The following is a 20,679-nucleotide window of genomic DNA, read 5'->3' on the forward strand; positions in this document are numbered from 1 at the left end:
TGACCATATCAAAGGACATTAATTAGTAGACTTGTGCTGTACTAGAAAGAAGGCATAATACCATGCTGTGGGACCTTGTACATGACTGTTCTCCAAGTGTTTTGGTAGAAGGTGAAGATGAAGACACTAAATTTTGAGATGGCCCCAAACTGGGAATGACAGATTATATTGAAAATTATTAAAACATTTAAAAAGAGCTCAGTAGGTGGAAGAGCTATAATGAGCAAAATGAAATGTAAAGAAATGAAATGAGGTAGAGCAGATGTAAAATCCTATACTTAATCAATTGCTTATTGCACAAGTTAGGGAGACCTGGTAAAAGGGTCTATATGTCAAAGGCCTTTGCCACTATGTGTTACCTGAAGGGGTTCCAGGTAACTTCCCAGAAGTTCATCAAGAGGACACCAGAGGACCTCAAGGCAGGTCAGTGAATCTGGGATCTCTTGAGGGCCCTGGTCATCTAGGCTAGCGAGAAAAACTGCAGAACCCCCCCACACCCGCCCAATAGTCTGCCATTCAATTCACAGCACTTTGTACCTTTCTCTGTAATTACCACAGTGCATTACAGTTAAGGTTTGGGGCATCTGTCTTGGCTTCTTAAATGTAAACTTCAGGATAAGGACCCCTTTCCAAGTTTCTGGGGCCAAATGCCTGACACACAGATTGGGGAGTCCAGGGAGTCCCCACTGGGAGAGATTTTTGTTTTGTTCACTGCTGCATCTACGGGACTCGGAACAGTGCTTGGCATGAGGTAGAACTTAATACGTATTTAATGAAAGAATAAATGACACATAGATGTTCAGTAAAACTTAGCCATTCATTCTCAATGTGATTATGGCATATCCTATTAGTAAGTCACTACTTGGCTATTCTAAAACCCTCAGGAGCTTCACATCCTTTTTCTTTTGATTCTCAGTTCTTTTTTTTTTTTTTTTTTAAATTTTTATTTATTTATGATAGTCACAGAGAGAGAGAGAGAGAGAGGCAGAGACACAGGCAGAGGGAGAAGCAGGCTCCATGCACCGGGAGCCCGACGTGGGATTCGATCCCGGGTCTCCAGGATCGCGCCCTGGGCCAAAGGCAGGCGCCAAACCGCTGCGCCACCCAGGGATCCCTGATTCTCAGTTCTTAGTCTATTCCCATCTCTGATTACATTGGACATTTACTCAGGAAAGCCCAGCCAGGGCAAGTTTGATGATCCTTTGAAAAGGTATACTCCAGATGTAATGAATTCATTACTGGCAAGAAGTATGCACAAGGTGAAGTCAGATCTGGGTTCAAGTTCTATCTTGGGTAGCTTATTTATGAGATTTATGACTTTGGTATAAAGTCTCTATTTTCTTGAAGCCTTTGTTTTTCTCATCTAAAAGAGTAGATACTGTATGTATAACACAAAGTACCATCTCAATAAATGTCACTATTATTGTTACTATTTCCCAAGGCCTTGGCTCAAGTAGGAGCCATGAGTAGAGAGGGAAAAAACTCTAGGAAGAATCAAGGAAAAAGAAATCAGAAATTCCTAAAGACTTGCCTTCAAGGTTTACTTCTTTTGTATCTATTAGACATGTAAGCTCCTCAGAGTGGGGGGAGAAATAGAAGCCCTGCATTGCAGAGGGAGCTAACGTCTCCATGGTAACAGCACATCAGATTCTGATGTGGGCACACCTGGTATTCTCAGGTTGCTCCGCCATATGGCACCCCATATATTTCATCAAGGAAGAAAAAGCACTACCTTGACCTCCCCCTGCCGCATAGGCAAACCCAAGTACACATACCCTCACACCCTCTCTGTCTAACCCATGGCCACTAAAGCGATACAAGCCATGTTATAGAGATTGGAAACACAGTTACAAAAACCATTCTTTGAAACAAAGGGCCAGTCATTCCTGCTTAAAAGAGGTGCCCAGAAGAGAAGGACCTGACAAAAACATTTGCAATTTGCCTTTTCTATGATACTGATGCAGAATCAGGCGGTCTCCCTCCTGCCCCAGCTTGCTAAGAAGGCAGCCCCACTGATCCAAAAGAATCTCATCCCTGACCGTGATTCATCTCATGACACCATTTGTAAAAGTGGCCTTTCAAACTCTCCCTACATATAAATGCCCATTAAATACTCTGCTTTGAACTAGTTTAAAACAAAAAAGATTTCCTGGTAGGATTAAAAAAAAACACCGACAGCCTGTAGTTGCCTATGACACAACCGAAGAATTATGGCTGCTTAGAGATTTCCTGCTCTGCTTCAGAAACAGATGTTTTAAAACTTTGCGTTGAAAGAGATGTCAGAAATTGAGGACAAAAGTCACTGTTCTCTTGGAGCGTATCAAAGTATTCCTTTTCAATAAGCATCTATTGATTGGGTTTCTTCACGCCACATTCCCCAGAAAGCCCGTTTAAATTAACCACGCGTGCTCCTCCAGCATGCTTGGGTGCAACCACAGTGCCTTGTGTACATTATGCTTCATAAAGGGCCTTTGAAGGCAATGTCTTAAAAAGCCACAGTTAAAAAATGTTAGAATTTAGGATCTGGAAATGTTGGCTTACTTATGGTGCTCATGGTGTTTTTTTTTGTTTGTTTTTTTTTTTGTTTTTTAAGTACTTTGGGTAGCCTGCTGAGTAATAAATAAGAGTAACCAAAAGTATCCATCCAACATGGGAAAGTGAGCTGTGCTCTATATAATGTCTATAGTTTATGTTTTGAAACTGGTTCAATGTGCAGCGTTCCTGGATCATTACTTAGCTTTAATTTGTGGGAAAGACTTTATGTTTAGAGCAGTAAAATCTTGTCCTTCCATGTCACAGCAAGCTTTTGGCCATCTCATGGGCTTCTTCTACTTTCCCACCCTACTTGGTCGTGAGGGAACTTCATGAGTGCCTGTCTCTTGCAGCATATCTGATCTCTCCTAAACATGCCAGATATAGACAGACTTCCTTTTACAGCCAAGATGAAGCAGTGCCATTCCTCCCAGCTCCTCTCTCACACAACTAAAGGGCCATGGATATAATACAACAAACATAAGATTCCAAAAGGCAGAAAGAAGGCAGACTTCCCAGGGTTCTCAGGACTTGAGGAACAGCATGGTGGTTCATCCCCTGGGTTTCTCTGTTGCCTTCTATATATTCTGGACAGGGCTCTACAGAAGCTTCCAACCTGGAATTGCCAACAGCACAGACCAAAAGAATCTTCAAAAAAAAGTCTGTTCCTCATGGCCAAAAGACCAAGAAAGGGGTCACCTAGCAACAGAAAACCTTTCTGGCAATATTTGTCCTGCTCCAGCTAAGTACCACGAGGAAAACCCTGCCCCCAGACTTTCAGCAGGACCAAACAGGAAACTGGTCTTCTTCCATGACCCTTTGCCCTACAGAAGCAGGCAGCAGCACTCCAGTCTCCTGCTCAGTAGGGTTAAGCAGAGATCTTTGCAGTCTTCCATCTCTGACTTGGTGAAAGCAGGTGATGCCCTAATTCCCCACAGGAAGCTGTCAGTGGGCCAAGTGGGTAGTTGATCTTCTAGTCTCTGCTCAGTGAAAGCAGGCAGTGCTCCAGTTTCCCTGGGTAATATCAGTAGAGTCCAGCAGGTAGTTGAGCCTGACACTTCCCCTGGTATTAGGGAGGCAGAGTGATGGAGGAGGCTAGTTGGCATGCTGAATCCCCTCTTCCTTTTCCCCAGTGTCAGCAGGGCCCAACAAGTTGCTGAGCTACTGCCCCAATCCTGCGGCAACAAAGCAGTGTGAGGGAACCCTCAGTTTCCCTGCTACCAGCGGTCTGTGGGCCCCTTGGATGCAATGGGCCAGTGGGAGTTGGCGCCCCACTTTGCTTGGGAAGGCATCAGTGGGGTAAGCCATAAATTTACAGATACGAGACTTTGAGTGAAATCTAAATGGGATAAACCCAAATGGTGTGAAACCCATGATAAGACACATAATTAAACTTTTAAAAACTAGATCCTCCCCCCACAATCTTGAAAGTGGCCAGAGAGATGTGCATCATGTGTAGAGGAACACTAACTCAAATAACAGCAGATTTCTTATCTGAAACCAGGAAGGCCAGAAGAAAATGATAGAACATTTTTCAAGAACTGAAAGACAAGAACTGTCAACTACCAGTTCTATAACCAGCAAAAATATCTTTCAAGAATGAGGGGGGAAAATAGACATTCTCAGATAACAAAAAAGTAAGAGATTTTGTTGCTAGGAAACTTACTTTTTTTCAGAATGGCTGATAAAATTTCTCCATACATAAAGGAAATGATAACAGAAGAAGACTTGGATCAGAAAAGGGGAAAAAACATTAGAATGGGTAAAAAAAAAGGGGGGGGGGTAAATAGACTATCCTACTTCTCATGAGTTTCTTAAACATATTGGAAGTTTCAACAGAAATTCTAACACCCATTTGATGTAGTGTTCAATATATGTGGAGAAGAATCTTAAGTATATTTTAGTGGTGTGTGGATGCCTCAGTTGGTTAAATGTAAGACTCTTGATGTCAGCTCAGGTCTTAGTCTTGGGGCTGTGAGTTCAAGCCCCATGTGGGGTTCCTACTGGGCGTGGAGCCTACTTAAAAAAAATAAGAAAAAAGTATGTTTAAAAATGGGGTATATAGAGGGATCAACATGGCAATAAGGTTTTTATCCATCACTCACAAGTAGTTGGTGCTGATAACTGTAGACTGCAATAAGTTACGTATGTATATTTTAATACCTATAGCAACCACTAAGAAAACTTTGCAGAACAAGGTACTAAAAAATGTTATAAATATATCAGGGTAGAATCCTAAAACATGCTCAAGTAATGCAGAAGAAGGTAAAAAAAAAAAAAAAAAGAGAGAAATGGTGGAATTAGAAATAGAGGAAACAAACTAAATAATGAAGTGGCTGATTTAAGCCCTAATGCATGAAAAGTTACCTAAAATGTAAATGGTTAAATATAACAAAAGATAGAAATTGACTAAGTGGATTAAAAAAATGACCCAGCCTATGTTGTTTATAAGAAACACACTCCAAATATAAATGGTAGGTGGGTTGAAAGTAAAAGAATAGAAACAGGTATACCATGCAAACATTAATAATAATAGTAGTAGTAATAAAAAGCAGAAGTGGCTGTATTAACATCTGGTTAAAGTAGACTTCAAAGTAAAGAAAATTACTAGAGACAAAAAGGTATATTACATAATGACAGAACTCTCCAGCCACCAGGAAGACATAAAGCAATAAGATAAAAGGTAAACCACTGCTCTGGTTTTGATGGCACATTTCTCTCTTCCTCTCTGGACCATAAGAGCCTTTGAAGACAAAATTCCCACCTATTGGTGTTGGCTTCCCACCTTTAGCCCACCACTCCCACCCCAGGAGGTACTTAAGAAATGTTTTGAGCCAAATGTAGTAGAAGTCTCCTGTAGTTGTGGTCTGGCTCATAAGAGCATCCTCATCTCTAGGAATGGCCTCAGAGGAACCTGTGGCTATTTGAGGAGCCTATGGCCGTTTGTGGCATCATTGTAGACTGTACCAACTGAGATGTCACCTGAAGCAGAGCAAGTGTTGACTAGCTCACTCGACTTGAGGTGGTGTGGGAGCTTGCTTTCCCAAAGTGCTTCCCTTTGGGATTTTTGCTAGAGTCTCCCCTGGGGTAACTGGGCCCTAAATGTGGAGGGAACCTACCCTTCAGCTGCTCCACTGTCCTCTTTATAGACCCTTCCAAGAAACCCAGAGGTTCTTATGCAAATAACTTCCCAGCTCTTCTGAGAGATATATGTAGATTAGACCCCACAGTGACCCTACACAAGAAACCATATCCATAAATAATCCCAACTTTAAGACACACTGGGGTCAACCAGCATACCATTTGATTAAGTAATGCATTGAAATGCAGTGACAGTTCCCATCTCATGATTGGAATGTAAATCTGAGGGAGACTGGCCAGGAATAAATAGACACTTTTCTTGGTTGTATCATTATGATACTTGGTGGTCGGAAAGGAAATTATTTACTTGGCAAATCTCCACAGTGACATTATGAGATCACTGGTATGTTGTTAATGACTTCTGTGCTCTTGTTTTATGGGTTAGTATCTGCTTAGTGCCCAGAATTTATAGCCTGCGACATGGTGGCAAGTTTGCCCTAAGTCATCAGGACCCTCAGCAAGGAAGGCAGAGCAAGTGAGACTGGCTGCAGAAGAGAGATTTTTAGGGAGGAGCCCAGAACCCTGGCTTCCCAGTCCAGTGAAAGTCAGAGATCCAACCCAAACATTTCCTGACTGCATGCTCCCCAGTTCTTTCTGTGGTGCCATTTTTCACTGCTGGTGGCCAGACTTCAGATGCCAGTAGTTATTTTATAGTGGCACTCCCTAACCCAGGCCTCCTCCTCATAGCCTGACCCCGTGGTCTGCAGGTGGCTGCACCAACCAATGCTCCAGCTGGGCCACCACACTGCCTGTCCACATGGGACCTTATCTTCTTGTTCTTCATCCATGCTGGTCTCTTGGCCTCTCATTGGCTTCTGCACTTGTCTATATCCTCAATGTTAGGGCCTATCTTAGCTTTTGCTTATCTTTTGGATCTCTCTAATTTTGACTCTTGACATTCTTTAGACCCATCCATTGCTGGTCCCCTAGCTGCTCTCAGGCATCATCCACCCAGGCAATAGCTTCTTTGGCCAGAGCCCCCATTGGGTGCTCCAGCTTCTCATTCCTTCCTCTCATTCATCCTCGTCCATGAATAGTCATCCCCCAAATCCAACTTAGCCTCCCTATAGCCCTGCTAGGATAGGGGTAGCCATCCTATATGTCCTGCCCACCTCACTTTATGGTCTTTATGCTGAGGGTGGGCTATCACTGGGGTGAAAAGTATGCATTCTGGGGCCTAGCTGCTGCCTGGCTGCAAATGCCAACTTTTTCTCTCCTGGCTGTGAGATGTGGGTGCAAGTCCCTGACCTTTCTCAGCCCCAGATAGTAAGTACTATGTATTTTGCTCCTTTGCTCAGTTAATCTTTAAAAGCTAAGCCAGCTTTTAAAAACTTGTTTCTATAATTTTAGGAGTGCCGCTGTTACATTGTACTTAGCATGCCTGGCCACCCAGCCTGAACAGGAAGGCTCAAATCAAAACCAGGCTCAAGGGAGGGAGAGGGAATTAGGGATGCTGTGATTTTTAGAGTTCTCTTCTCTAAAAAATGTGAACTTAATAGTAATACCCGAAACAGATGCCTCTTGAAGAACAGTCATGGAAGAAATGCCTGCAAAAAGTTGGTACCCTTTTCTGTAGTTCTTAATCCCTTTTGTCAACTGACTCAGGATCTTAGCTCAAAAGCTCTCCTGAACGGGTGTTTCTGTGCCACAGTCTGGCAGGTCATAGCACGGGGCTCCGGATCTCTCCGGGCCTGGGTTGTCATCACTCTCATGTAACCACAGGTGGCTTCTGCACCCTGCCAAGCATGTTTGTGCTCCTTGCAAGGAAGACCATCATTTATTCTGCAGTATTTCTGTGCTCCAGGTTAGTTTCTTTTCAGGAGTGGAAAAGGGAAGAAAAGTGCTCCCAGGCTGCAAATCGCCCCTGAGAGCAGACATTCCTGAGTGAGGCCTGAAAGCCCTGCCCCTAGGCCCCACTTGCTGGCTGGCCCACCAGGTCTGCACTCAGCATGACCTCTCAGTGCCCCTTCAGAATTTTGCTGTGCCACACAGGCCTGACATGCTGCATCTGGGGCTGGTGTCTCAGGCTCTGGCCTAGGTCTGTTTCCGGTGATGATGAGAGAGCCTGGCTCTTTGTCCCTAATCGTCCTGGCCTCACAGCTGGGATCTGTGCAGACTCAGTCCCAGAAATAGCACAATCAAGTGAGAGATGCTGTGATAGACAGAGGGAGGAGCCGATGCTTCTTGGGGCCTGGGAGTGGTGGGGGCTGGGATGGCTCAAAGGAGCATCCTTGGGAAGATGATGCCTGAACTAAGTTTTAAAAGAGAGGTAGGGGGACACCTAGATGGCCCAATGGTTGAGCATCTGCCTTTGGCTCAGGGCGTGATCCTGGAGTCCCAGGATTGAGCCCCACATTGGCTCCCTGTATGGAGACTGCTTCTCCCTCTACCTATGTGTCTGCCTCTCTCTCTCTCTCTCTCTCTCTCTCTCTCATGAATAAATAAGTAAAAATTTTTAAAAAAATAAAAAATAAAAAGTGGGTAGGTGTTCACCAGTAAGCTGCAGGGTGAGTGGGGGTAGGATGAAGAATTCCAGGTGGAGGAAGTGCCCCGAGTGAAGGTGAAGAAGCAGATGGGATACCTGCTGGAGGAGGTGCAAGTGAGGGAGGAGCTAGCAAAAGGTACCTGGACTCCTGGACTGCCTCTGCACAAAGCCCCAGCCCCAAAGTAAGCTCAGTTTTTTACTGGAAATCTTTCATTCTGGATGGACAAATAGGCCAAGGATTTTTGTTTACCTGCATAGGAACATGAAGTCTTCCTCCACAGAAGAAAGTCATCCTTTGGGTCTAGGAGGGAATTCGAAAAGCATACCTTTAGTGTCTGACACATTCACTGCTTGACACTGGCCGGCATTGGTAGGCAGGCAGCCTCTGTGCCAAGAAGGAGACTGAGGGACTGTTCAAGGGAAAGCCTCGCTCTAGAGAATAGACAGGTGTTTGGAGGGAGGCATAACAAGGCTCTATAATTAAATCATACTGACCCACCTCCAGGATAAGCCAGACTAAAGTAATTTTACTCTCCCTCAAGGCAGGAATTCCAAAGAATCACCCTGGACAGATTCTTCAGTAATATACAATTATCCGTGATAATTAATTAGCTAGACACTGAAATTTAATTAATTAATTAAGCATTTATTAAGTGGTATTTACATGACAGGCATTGCACATCCCACAGGGGATGTGCAAAGAAAAGCAAAACATGGTCTCTGCCCTCCAGGAGCTCACTACTGGAGAGAAAGATCGATAAACAAATACTACCAGTACCATGTGATATGAGCCTATGGTCACAACCATGGCCGTGGAGAAAGATAGGCATCAGCCATGCTGGCAAGGGGCCAGAGTCCAGGAGAAAAGAGATGATGCTAAGAAAGATTACTATTTAGTTGAGTCTTGAAGGATGAGCAGGAGTTTATTTGGTGGGCAGAGTGGGAAAGAACCTTCTAGGCAGTTCCAATAGCATTTCCAAAGGCATGAAGTTGTGAAAAGCCTTGGTCTCTATGAGGAATGTCCAGGGAAGGCTCATTAATTCACTGCATGTCACGCCATTCCCCATCTCCTGAGCCCATGGAAGCCAAGCCAATCAACCACAGCAGTCTCTCCCCAGTTCCCCACTCCGGAGGGTTCCAGGCAGTAATAACAGACCCACAGGACCGGTGCTTGAGAAGTGACCTCTTTGCCATCCTGGAATTATAATTTTTGTGTTGTTATATTAGAAGGCATTTAGAGAAGAATGGCAGGAGACAAAGTTGGGAAGGTAGTTTGGGGCCAGGATATAAAAAGCTTGTATGTCATTCTGAATTCCTTCTGTTGATGATAGAAAGCCACTAAAAGTTTTTAGGCTGGAGACTAACACAGTCAGACCTGTGAGGCAGGGGTTCCCCACTGGAGTGGTGTAATGCACGGTGTGTAGCTATCAACTGTGAGAAGTGTGGCAAAGAACCAGTTCTTGAAAGTGAGTGTTGAGGGTTGCAAAGGACATCTTTTTTAAAATAGAGGGTAGTTAACACCATCCCCCAAATCTGTGTCACACTGGAGAGGTAGCATAGCGGACCAGAATTTTTTTAAATATATTTTTAAAGATTGTATTTATTTACGAGAGAGAGAGAGAGAGAGAGAGAGAGAGAGAGAGAGAGAGAAAGAGAATGAGATAGTGCACAAGCAGGGGGTGCAGCAGCAGCAGAGAGAGAGAGAGAAACAGGCTCTCCAGGACCCCGGGATCATGACCTGAGCTGAAGGCAGTCGTGCTTAGCCGACTGAGCCCCTGGGGAACTGGAATTCCTACTGCCTACTAAGAATTTCCTTGGGCCTTGAAACCCCCTTCCAGAGTGTCAGGCACCAAAAGCTGCTCCACGCTTCCTGTTGAATAACTTCTTGTTCCTGGCTCATGTGACTTTTATACTCCCTTAGTTCTTCAGAGTTTACTTAATACGTCAGCTTAACCCTTGGCCCGTTTATTCCAAAAATTCTGCTTCAGAGGGTGTATGTTGTCAGCCTGGTTGCCTTTCTTCTAGGGTAGCTGTACCCCTCAGAGCTGTGGCTTGGCCCGGGAGCTCGTATTTCTCTAAAGTGTCAGCTGCCCTCTCTGGTAATATGTGTTAGGGAGAAGCCAAAAGGCAGGCCCTCGGGTCCGCTCCTCCCAGTGAATTTAAGCAGAGAGGAGGGAATGAGTCTCAGGTAGAGAGGAACCACAGAGCCATTGCAGCCTCTGACTCTCCTTGTTTGCTGCCTCCCCATCCCTGACACCCCTCATCACAGCTGTATCTGTGTACCCTCATGCAGACACAGCCTTGGGAGGAACCCAGGGCCTCCAGGTTGCAGGGCCCTCCCTAGTGCTGGGGTCAGCGCCCTCCTGCTTTCATCTGCACCTCAGCTCTGCAGAGCTGGGGAGCAGACATTCATGAGACTGGGACTGTTGCTATTTCTGTGGTAGTGGGTGAGCTCTGACCGTGCCAAGGCAGTGTGGGAGAATCGGAACAGCTGAGCATCAGACTTCCAGAACCTACCCCCTGCTCCCATCCCACACCACCCCTAGCAACATGCTGCTGGCCCCATGCCTGGCCTGGCCCATGGTTAGCAGCGACCCTCAGTGCCTCCAGGATTTTCTCACCATTTCTGGTTAATGCTTCAAGTCTCTGCACACTGAGCCTCCCACAACTGCGGGTTCTCCAGACTTGATGTGGGGGAAGACATTCATGCTCTCGTCAATGGCCCCAGCTCCCTTCTCCATGAACGGACAGGCCTGAACCTCACAATTTAACATAGTACGTGAAAAGCAGGTGCTCTAAGGCCTAACTATTCTAAAATCAACTATTGCTACACTTAGTTTCACTTATATTTAAGAAAACTTAAAAATAATTTTTAAAAAGATTATATTTATTCATGAGAGACAACACAGAGAGAGGCAGAGACACAGGCAAAGGGAGAAGCAGGCTCCCTGCAGGGAGTCAGTGGACCCTGGGATCACGCCCTGAGCCAAAGGCAGACGCTCAACCACTGAGCCACCAAGGTGCCTAAAAACTTAAGAATAACTTAAGGCTTTTCACAACATTACAATTTTTGCAACTTATTCATCATCATCTATTTTTTTTCAAAGTTTTAAAATATAAGTGTTTATTCTTTGGTATAGATAATACATTTCTTTTGCTCAAAATTCAAAAAGTATGGGAAGGTGTGTGCCGCAATAAAAATTTTCTCTCCTTCCCCAGCCACTCAACCACCTGCAGGCAGCGAATGTAACCAACTTCTTGTAGAGTGCACTTGAGACCCCACCACACCTATTGTATCATAGAAACTTTCAAACCCACAGAAAAGTTGGAAGAGTACAGTGAACCATTCACCCAGATTCACCTCTTATTTGCAACATTTGCTTTATCTCTGTGTGCGTGGGTGTATGTATGTGTCTCTATACACACACATACACACAGGCACACGCTTTTTTCTTCAAACTCTGAAAATAAGTTGCAAACATTAGGACTCCTTACCCCTAGATGCTTTAGCTGGTGCCTCCTAAGAACAAGCACCTTCTTCTCTACAGCCATAACATCACTATCACATGCAAGAAATTTATCCTTAATACAGTAAAATTACATAAAATTCCTTCCAACTGGCCTAAGAATGTTCATTGTGACAAAGTTTTGCTCTAGAAGCCAGTCAGAGAGTGCTAATTTCCTCTGGTTGTCACCACTCTTTGACCTAGAGCAGCCCAGATCAGTTGTCTTGCAGAGGGGCCCTCAGTTTGGACTTGGCTGATTATTTCCTCGTGATTAGATTCAGGCTAAAGGATTTTGACAAGACCCATAATGTCATCAGTAACCTATGTTTGATTCTATCGTAACAGTTCCCTTAGGAACTATCTATATAAGAATGTATAATGCTCCTCTTGAAAATTTATAAAAGAACTGTGTGATGTGTCAAGAACTACCTGAAGGCATGGAATGACGGGGCAAATTTCAACTTTAATTGGCATAATACAATGTTATAGGCCTCTCCTTTTAAGCTTCTGATTTGATGATATTTTAAAAATTGTATGTCACCTTCAGATGAGCATAAGTTCTCCCAGGGTAAATGACGTATGTTGGCATGGTTCTCTGGTGTGCCAGCAACAGTCTCAGGAAGCCCTCCTGAATCTGCTGTCCAGCTATAATCGGAAAGAGGCGCTCAGTGTTTATATCGAGGGGCCATTTTGCCACATGCTGTTGGTTCTGGCAACACTCTTCAGCATCCAGATGAATTGTACAAAAATCCAGTGAACAGGTAAACTTTCTGGAGTGTATTTGATGACCCACTCATCTTGGTATGTGAAAGCAGGAGGACGTTCATGATAATACATTTTCCAGAAATCCTGTTAGGACTCCCTATTAGTAAGCCTGAGCCTTAGAGATGTGGAGTTTCACCTGTGTGCTTTAGCACGTGGACATACTGAAGAAACTATTTCCTGAGAAAAGTCTCAGTCCTGCTTTCTGGTTCTCTTCTAATGCACCTGGGATGAGATGATCCTTCATCCAAGCAAGGGTAGTTTTCAGAGGAAAATTTTTTGCTTCTTTCAGTCATGGCCACCAAAACTTCTGGGTCTTCCTTTTGATAAATTAGTCAGAATACTGCATGTCAGGCAATGCACCTGTTGTTATCCTACTATCTGTACAGACCATGTTGGACACCCAAGAATAAAATGAGTTTCAAAAAAAAAGCCAAAGGGCCTGCTAACCCTCCCTCCTTCAGCGGTTTTTGGAGGTGAAAGTGACTATCCCTGCCCCACATTGGAGTCTGAGTGGGGTGTGGCTTGACAAAGAATATTCAAATTTGTAATATAATTTTATCTTTTTGCAAAATGAAAAATGACCTCATTTTTAACATTAAGACCACAGAATGCGAAGCTTTACACATTCTTTGGGGGATCCAGGTAAAGGAAGGGCAGTGCTCATCCCTTACCCCTCCCCCCCCACAAGTGAGGACATCTGTCTAAAGGATTATCAGAGATGGTTCTAAACTGTCTAATTAAACTCTGCTCCAAAATGCTGAGCCCAAGCAACACATGGGTAACACTGGAAACTTCTTTCCACTTTGAGCCACATTTGTACCAACTTATTCAGGAATAAAAGGCTCGTGTCACTCACCATCTAAAAAGTTGTATTAGAAAGTGTCAAGAAGGAAGGTGACAGAAGTTTGTAGGAAGGAGCATTAGAGCAACTGCTGAAGCCATACCAAAGAGGGCACTGTGACTGGAAGCCAGTGAGTGCACCCAACAGACACTGTCAAAACATTTGGACTCACCTCACATTCTTCTCATTTGGTCAGCCTTAATTACAAATATCTTACATATGTCAACTCAATCGCCAGAAAGCTAATGTAATTCAGGCTGTATTGTATGAGCTCCTCAGAAAATGCCACCAAAGAGCCATAATTCCATTGTATCCTTGACTTCTAAAGATGGTCTGTGTAAGAAACAGTTATATCAAATTGCTATTACATAAAGACTTATATATGATCAGTTCCTTCTAGTTCTTGTACACTGATGGGCTTCCTTTTACTGGACAATGAAAGCTATGCAGCTTGTGTGTATCTTATTTTACCTTAGTTGTTAGCTAAGTTTTGTGCTTCAGTCTTAAAAGTTTGTGTTGGTTTAGGGTTTTGGACCAAACTGTCTTCCAGTCTCCATTGCTTTATAGTTGGTTTCTTAATATTTGTTTATTTACTTATATTTTAAAAATATTTTATTTCTTTATTTGAGAGAGCAAGTGAGAGTATAGCATGAGCAGGGAGAGGGTAAATGGAGAAGCAGGCTCTCCACTGTGCAGGGAAGCCCAACATGGGACTTGATCCCAGGACCCTGAGATCATGACCTGAGCTGAAGGCAGATGCTTAACTAACTGAGCTATCCAGGTGGCCCTATAGTTGGTCTTTTTAAAACAAGCGAACAAAAAAACTTTTAAAAGGGATACTTTTCTATTCTTTGACTGTCATTTTGTTTTTGGAAATAAGTGGCATATCATAATTAACATTTCTCTAGAAATAATATCACACAATGGCTTTTATTATAAACTGTCTTATCAAAAGGGATCCTTTCCTTTTTAAACATTTTATTTTATTTTATTTGGTGGTGGGTGGGGAGGAGCAGAGAGAGGGGGAGATAGATTCTTAAGCAGACTCCACACCCAGCACAGAGCCCAAGAAGGGGCTCCATCTTACAACCTTGAAATCATGACCTGAGCCAAAATCAAGAGTCAGATGTTTAATGGAGTCCCAGGCACCCTTAAAAATTTTATTTTTATTTATTTATTTTAAAGACAAATTTTAAAAAGCAGTTATAGATTTGCAATAAAATTGAGAGAAAGTTACAGAGGTTTCACATATACTTCCTTTCCCCACGCATGTAGGTATTCCGCCATTATCAATATTGCTCCCCAGGATGGTACAGTTTTTACCAAGGACCAACCTACATTGACATGTCAAAATCACCCACAGCTGATAGTTTACCTTATTGTTCACTCTTTGTGTTGGACAAATGTGTAACAACATATGTCCATCATTATAGTGTGATATGTGATATATGATGTAGTGTGATATATGATATGGAGTATTTTTACTGTCCTAAAAATCCTTTGTGCTTTGCCTGTTTATCTCTCAGTTCCTTCCCCTGCCCCTGGCAACCACTGATCTTTTTCTTACTGTCTCCACAGTTTTGCCTTTTCTAGAATGCCATGTAGTTGAAATTATACAGCCTTTTTAGATTGGCTTCGTTCACTTAGTAATATGCATTTAAGATTCCTCTATGTCTTCTCATGGCCTGATAAGCTCATTTCTTTTTAAGGTTGAGTAATATTCCATTGTCTGGGTGTGCCACAGTTTATCCACTCATCTACCAAAGGACCTTGATTGTTTCTAAGTTTTGGCAGTTATGAATAAAACTGCTATGAATAATAACTGTATGTGGGGTTTTTTGTGTGGATGTGAGTTTTCAGTTCCTTTGGGTGAATACCAAGGAGTGTGGTTGCTGGATCCTGTGGTTGCAAGAGTCAGATGCTTAACTGACTGAACCACCTAGGCACCCCTTAATATTTCATATAAGGCAGGTCTACTGGCAGCAAATTCCCCAAATGCTTATTTGTCTGAGAAAATTTGCATTTCCCTTTCACTTTTTAAAAAGATTTTATTTATTCACTCATGAGAGACACACACACAGAGGCAGAGGCAGAGGCAGAGGGAGAAGCAGGCACCCTGGGGGAAGCTCGATGTGAGACTCCATCCTGGGATTATAGGATCACAACCTGAGCGGAATGCAGAAGTTCAATCACTAAGCCACCCAGATGCCCCTCCCCTTTACTTTTGAAGGGTAATTTTGCATGGTACAGAATTACAATGGATTTTTTTTTCTTTCAACACTTTAAATATTTCACTCTGCTCTCTTGGGTGCCCAGTTTCCTGAGAAGTTGTATTCACTTCTTTTTTTTTTTTTTTTAAGATTTAATTTATTTATTCATGGAAGACGCACAGAGAGAGGCAGAGGCACAGGCAGAGGGAGAAGCAGGCTCCATGCAGGGAGCCCGATGTGGGACTCGATCTCTGGTCTCCAGGATCAGGCCCTGGGCCAAAGGCAGCGCTAAATCGCTGAGCCATCCAGGGATCCCCTGTATTCACTTCTTAACCTTGTTCCTCTATAAGTAAGATTAAAAAAAAGATTTTATTTATTTATTTATTTGAGAGAAAGAGAGAGTGAATGAGGGAGAGGAAGAGTGAATCTGAAGCAGACTCCACACTGAGCACAGAGCCCGATGCGGGGCTAGATCCCACAACAGTGAGATCATGACTTGAACCGAAAACAAGAGTTAGACAACTGACTGAACCTCCCAGACACCTCACAGGTAAGATTGTGGTTTTTTTTCCCCCACTGGCTTCTTTGACTTTCTGTACTTTGAAAATGATATAATAGTGAGGTCTGGTGGGGTTTTTTTTGGTTTTGTTTGTATGTTTTTGCATTTATTCTGCTTGATGTTCTCTGAGCTTCCTGGATCTGTTGTTTGGTGTCTGACATTAATTTGGGGAAAGTTAGCAGTCGTTATTGTTTCAAATAATTCTTCTGTTTCTTTCTCTCTTCTCATTCTGGTATTCCCAATTCCATCACATGTATGTTCCATCTTTTGGAATTTCCCACACTCCTTGGATATTCTGTTCTATTTTGTTCAGCTTTTGTTCTCTTTGCTTTTCAGTTTTCAAGGATTCTATCGACATAGCCTCCAGCTCAGAGATTCATTCCTCAACCAGTTGGGTCTACTAATAAGCCCATCAAAGGCATTCGTCATTTCTGTACCAGTGTTTTTGATGTCTAGCATTTCCTTTTGGTTCTTTCTTAGGCTTTCTGTCTCTCTACTTACATTGCCTGTCTGTTCCTGCATGATGTCTCTCTACATTATCCAGTAGAACCCTCAGCTGATTAATCAGAGTTGTTTTAAATTCCTGGTCTGATATTTTCAACATCCCTACTGTGTGTGGTTCGAATGCTTGCTCTGTCTCTTCAAATTGTGTTTTTTGCCTTTTGGTGTGTCTTGTGATTTCTTCTTGATAGCTGAACATGATGTACCTACTGGGTCAGGAGAGCTGCTGTAAATAGGCTTCTGGTGCTGTGGTGGTGAGGGGGGGTGGGGTGGGGAATGTTCTGTAGTCCTGTCTTCCTGTCACTGAGTCTCAGTCTCTTCGTGAACCTGAGCCTCTGTGGGAGCCTGAGCCTCTGTGCTGTGAGCTTCACAAGAGTTTCTCAGTTTTGTCTTTCCCCTTGGGTAGACCTGAATGGCAAAAGTGGGCTGGAGTTGGGTATTCCCCTTTCTCCGTGCTGGTAGGCTCTGATAATAAGCACAGAAGGCTTTGGTTAACTAGTTTCCCCTGAAGGCCAGGCTTTTTAAGAAAAACAGTGCTCTGGGGTATTCAGAATGGTTCCTGACCCTCCTCCCACTTCCTAGAAACCCAAGGGAATTTTTCTTCAATATTTACTGTGGGAACCTAGTCAGTTTACCAGAGGTACTATTGTGGCGGCCTCTGTAACCAGGTTCCCCTGGAGTTTTTATCTCTCAGACTTGTCTGCACGGAGCCTCCAGCAATTACTCAATCATGGTGCAGGGTCCTGTGGCTGTTGCTGCTCCCAAGCCTCTGCTCTGGTCACCACGGCTGCCTGGCTGTCTCTCCAGTCTCAGGGACAGCGGGTTGCCCTGGGTCCTCCTCTCTCTGTGGATGGAACAAGAGTTGCTGATTTTTCAGTCTGTTCATTTTTTTCCACTCATAGTTAGGATGGTGTGGGGACTTCCACATTCCTTACATTTGGAACAGGAAACCAGAAGCCCTGTCCTTTCCTTCAAACATGAAACTTCAACACATTTTAAAAGATATTGAAATAGCTATTTATGTAGGTTTTATGATCTCTCTCTCTGTGTCTCTCTCTCACACACACACATAGAGCCACAGTCTCAAAAACTTGAAAAGATAGGACCCTGCCCTGTGGGCAACATTTTAAAGTGAAACTATTTTAGTCTTGGGACATTTCTTTTAAAAGAACATTGACATTCGTTTTCCTCAAATTCCTTATTTTCCTACCATTCTTAAAAATAAGAACAAAAGCTATAATGATTAGTACTGGTATTAGGTTTTGTGTTCCAGGGACTGTGCGAGGTGCTTCTTCACCTGTGCTAGTGCTAATCCTCATCAACAATCCTGCAGAAAAGGAATCATTTAACCTATTTCATAGATTAAGAAACTGAGGCTTAGATAGTTTGGACACCTTGTCTAAGGTCATACAATTAGTAATTTAATAGCCAGGTAATAATTATAATAATGCCTTTTTAAAAAAAGATTTTATTTATTTATTCATGAGAGACACAGAGAGAGGCAGAGACATAGGCAGAGGGGGAAGCAGGTTCCCTGTGGGGAGCTAGATTTGGGACTTGATTCCAGGACCCTGGGATCACGACCTGAGCCAAAGGCAGACACTCAACCACTGAGCCACCTAGGTGCCTCAATAATAATAATGCCTTAAATCACAATGGTCAAACCTTGTCAGTCAGAGTCCTGTTCAGCTATGGTGATTAGTGAAAATGCCTGTTGACTTAGTCAGCACATGACCTTTGCAAACACTGCTAGGTGTGTGGGCTGCATGTGCATGTGTACATACACATGTCTGTGCATGTATGATTATTTTGGACCACACTGTCATTATTTCACGGTTCACCACCCTGTTCTAAAATATGTTTTCCTAACTTGTTTTATTAGAACCTCTAATGAGGTGTCGTGCCCCCTTAGCTATTTCATACCCCGTTTTGTAGTTTCCAACAGTAGGATGCCTGGTTGGGAGGTGGCATTGATGACTTACCAGCAGATTTATAACGATGTGGATTTTTTATTAGGCTAAAAGTTGTTTGTTTTTAGTTTTTGGGTAACCCTGTGTTTACCCACCCTCGAATCAAATAGTCTTTTTCAACTCAAATAAGCTATTTCCTTCTTAGATCCAAGAGCTTTCAAGCTTTGAAGATAAAAGGACAGGCTGTTTCACAGCTCAGAACTTTCCATGATGTGTTGTCGAGACAGGAAGTGAATTTGCAATCCTTGACGTGTCCTGAGGAGTTCATTCAAGACAGAGGCATCCGATTCAAAAGCAGCAACCTTTAATTCTCTGAACTGTGAAGCACACTCTGCTGCTCTGTGGGTCTCAAAGGTGGAAGTGAGGACTTGGTGGAGCTGCTTCGGATACTAACCCCGCCACCTGGGAGAGCCACATGGAGCCCACAGCTGAGAAGTCAGACTGTGCCCAGCATCTATGACATCCTAAAGGGCAAGGACAGCATTAGTTGGAAAATGGGTAAACTGATATTTGTCAATGACAACATTAAAAAATTAAGGGCCTCGTGTAGAAAAACATGATTAAAATACAAATTTAATATATCCATGTTTTATCTTCTCAATGAAAACTGTAAAGTAATAATATACACATTTGTCATGCTCAACAGAGCCTGTAGAGAGGTTAATATGAATCATTAAACATCATCTATTAAGGAATTACGTTTCACAATAGTGAGTAAAGGAAAAACACATTAGCAAACAAAGAATGTTATTCTTCCCCTCAGTTTATTCCCTTGCTCAAACTACACTATTCGTTACAAGAAGAGAAGAAAGACAAAGTTAAAAGCTCTTAAAATTTAGGCTATAATAGAATTGCTGCTTCTTGTGAAATACTGTTTTAAGTCTGTTTATTCCAAAGTCAGGTCAGGATGCCACTTAAAGCCTTCAAGTGATGAAATGCAATGGGTTCCCAGCCTATCCTCCTTCTTAGCTTGAGAAAGTCTCCACCCCCGCTCCAACCCCCTGCCCAAAGGGCCACAGAGGTAGGCTTATACAACATAGTGGAGCTTTTAAACTTTGTTGAACACAATTCACAACTTTGTTGAACACAATTCACAGTTGAGCCTTTTTTTTTTTTTTTTACAATGGCCACTGGGGCCCTACCTACGGCTCCACGAGGAGCCACCTGGAGCCCGAGGGCATAGGAGGATGGAGGATAACACAAATGTCGTGCTGCCTCAGAGGGACACCTATGAGAAGGATGCTCGAGAGCCTGTGGGGTCTGGTAACTTCATGCTAGTGACTTCCCAGTTCGACAAGCATCTTCAAGGCACGCAGTATGGCTGGAAAACTAGGTTAAAGGGCTGTGGGGCTACTGTTGGAGGCCCCGGGGCCACATCCTGGCCTCCTGTTAGTCCTGGCCGTGTGACCACAGCAGGTTACCTAACCTTACCGAGACTTGTTTTGCAAATTTATAAAATAAGAGTAGTGCCTTAGGTGGGGGTGAGGGTTCCACGCATTGGCACACGTGGCACACGCGATGGCTCCTGCACACTCCCCACCTCTCACTCACTGCTACTGTTCCTCCTGCTGCCGGCACCTTTCTTGGTCCGGCAAGCCACGGGGGGTCTAGGCTGCCCATCTCCCTCCTCTTCCCCCTCTAATCACCCCACAGGCTCCTGCCTGCTTGTCTTCACCTGGCGTCATGTCACTTTCTCCCATGTCACTTTCTCCCCGGCTCAGCATGTCCAGTGGCTCCTACCTGACTTCAGGATAAAAATTAAACTTGTTAGCATAACGTCTAAAGCCCCCTGAATGGGCTTCTGTGTCTCCCTGGCGCCCCCACTGCTCTCTTGTCATTTCCCAGCCCACTGCAATTGTTCTCCCCTCCAGCTCTTTCCAGTTTCTCCTGCAGGCAGGAGCTCTCACCTCCTTTTCGTGATTTCCTTTAGGCAAAAGTTCTGTCCTCCAGGGAGGCCTCTGTTGCCTTGAGCACAGCCCTTGTGTACCATGGAGCCACTGGGGCCTCACTTCTTGACTCTTGCCTGTTTTCCTTCTCCATTTTTCCTCCTTGGGCACCTACCACCCCAAGAATGAGGGCCTGTGTCTCCTGCCTCCCAGCATCGGTGGCACTAACACAGCGCGTGGGGCTTGGGCAGGGCTGCTGGGGCCCCGGGGATGAGGGTGCTCA

General features: G+C 43.8%; 1 protein-coding gene across 1 annotated transcript in view; it reads left to right on the forward strand.

Moving 5' to 3' along the window:
- The window catches only part of KATNAL1 (katanin catalytic subunit A1 like 1), a 113,911-nt gene extending 94,847 nt beyond the window's left edge, over positions 1-19,064 (forward strand). Inside the window, exon 12 of the mRNA XM_072795589.1 lies at positions 18,656-19,064. The gene's annotated coding sequence lies outside the window, so the exon portion shown is untranslated. The remainder of the gene's footprint in view (positions 1-18,655) is intronic.
- Positions 19,065-20,679: the final 1,615 nt, after the last annotated feature.

The sequence above is a fragment of the Canis lupus genome, chromosome 24 (assembly GCF_048164855.1).
Source record: "Canis lupus baileyi chromosome 24, mCanLup2.hap1, whole genome shotgun sequence".
Lineage (NCBI taxonomy): Eukaryota > Metazoa > Chordata > Mammalia > Carnivora > Canidae > Canis > Canis lupus.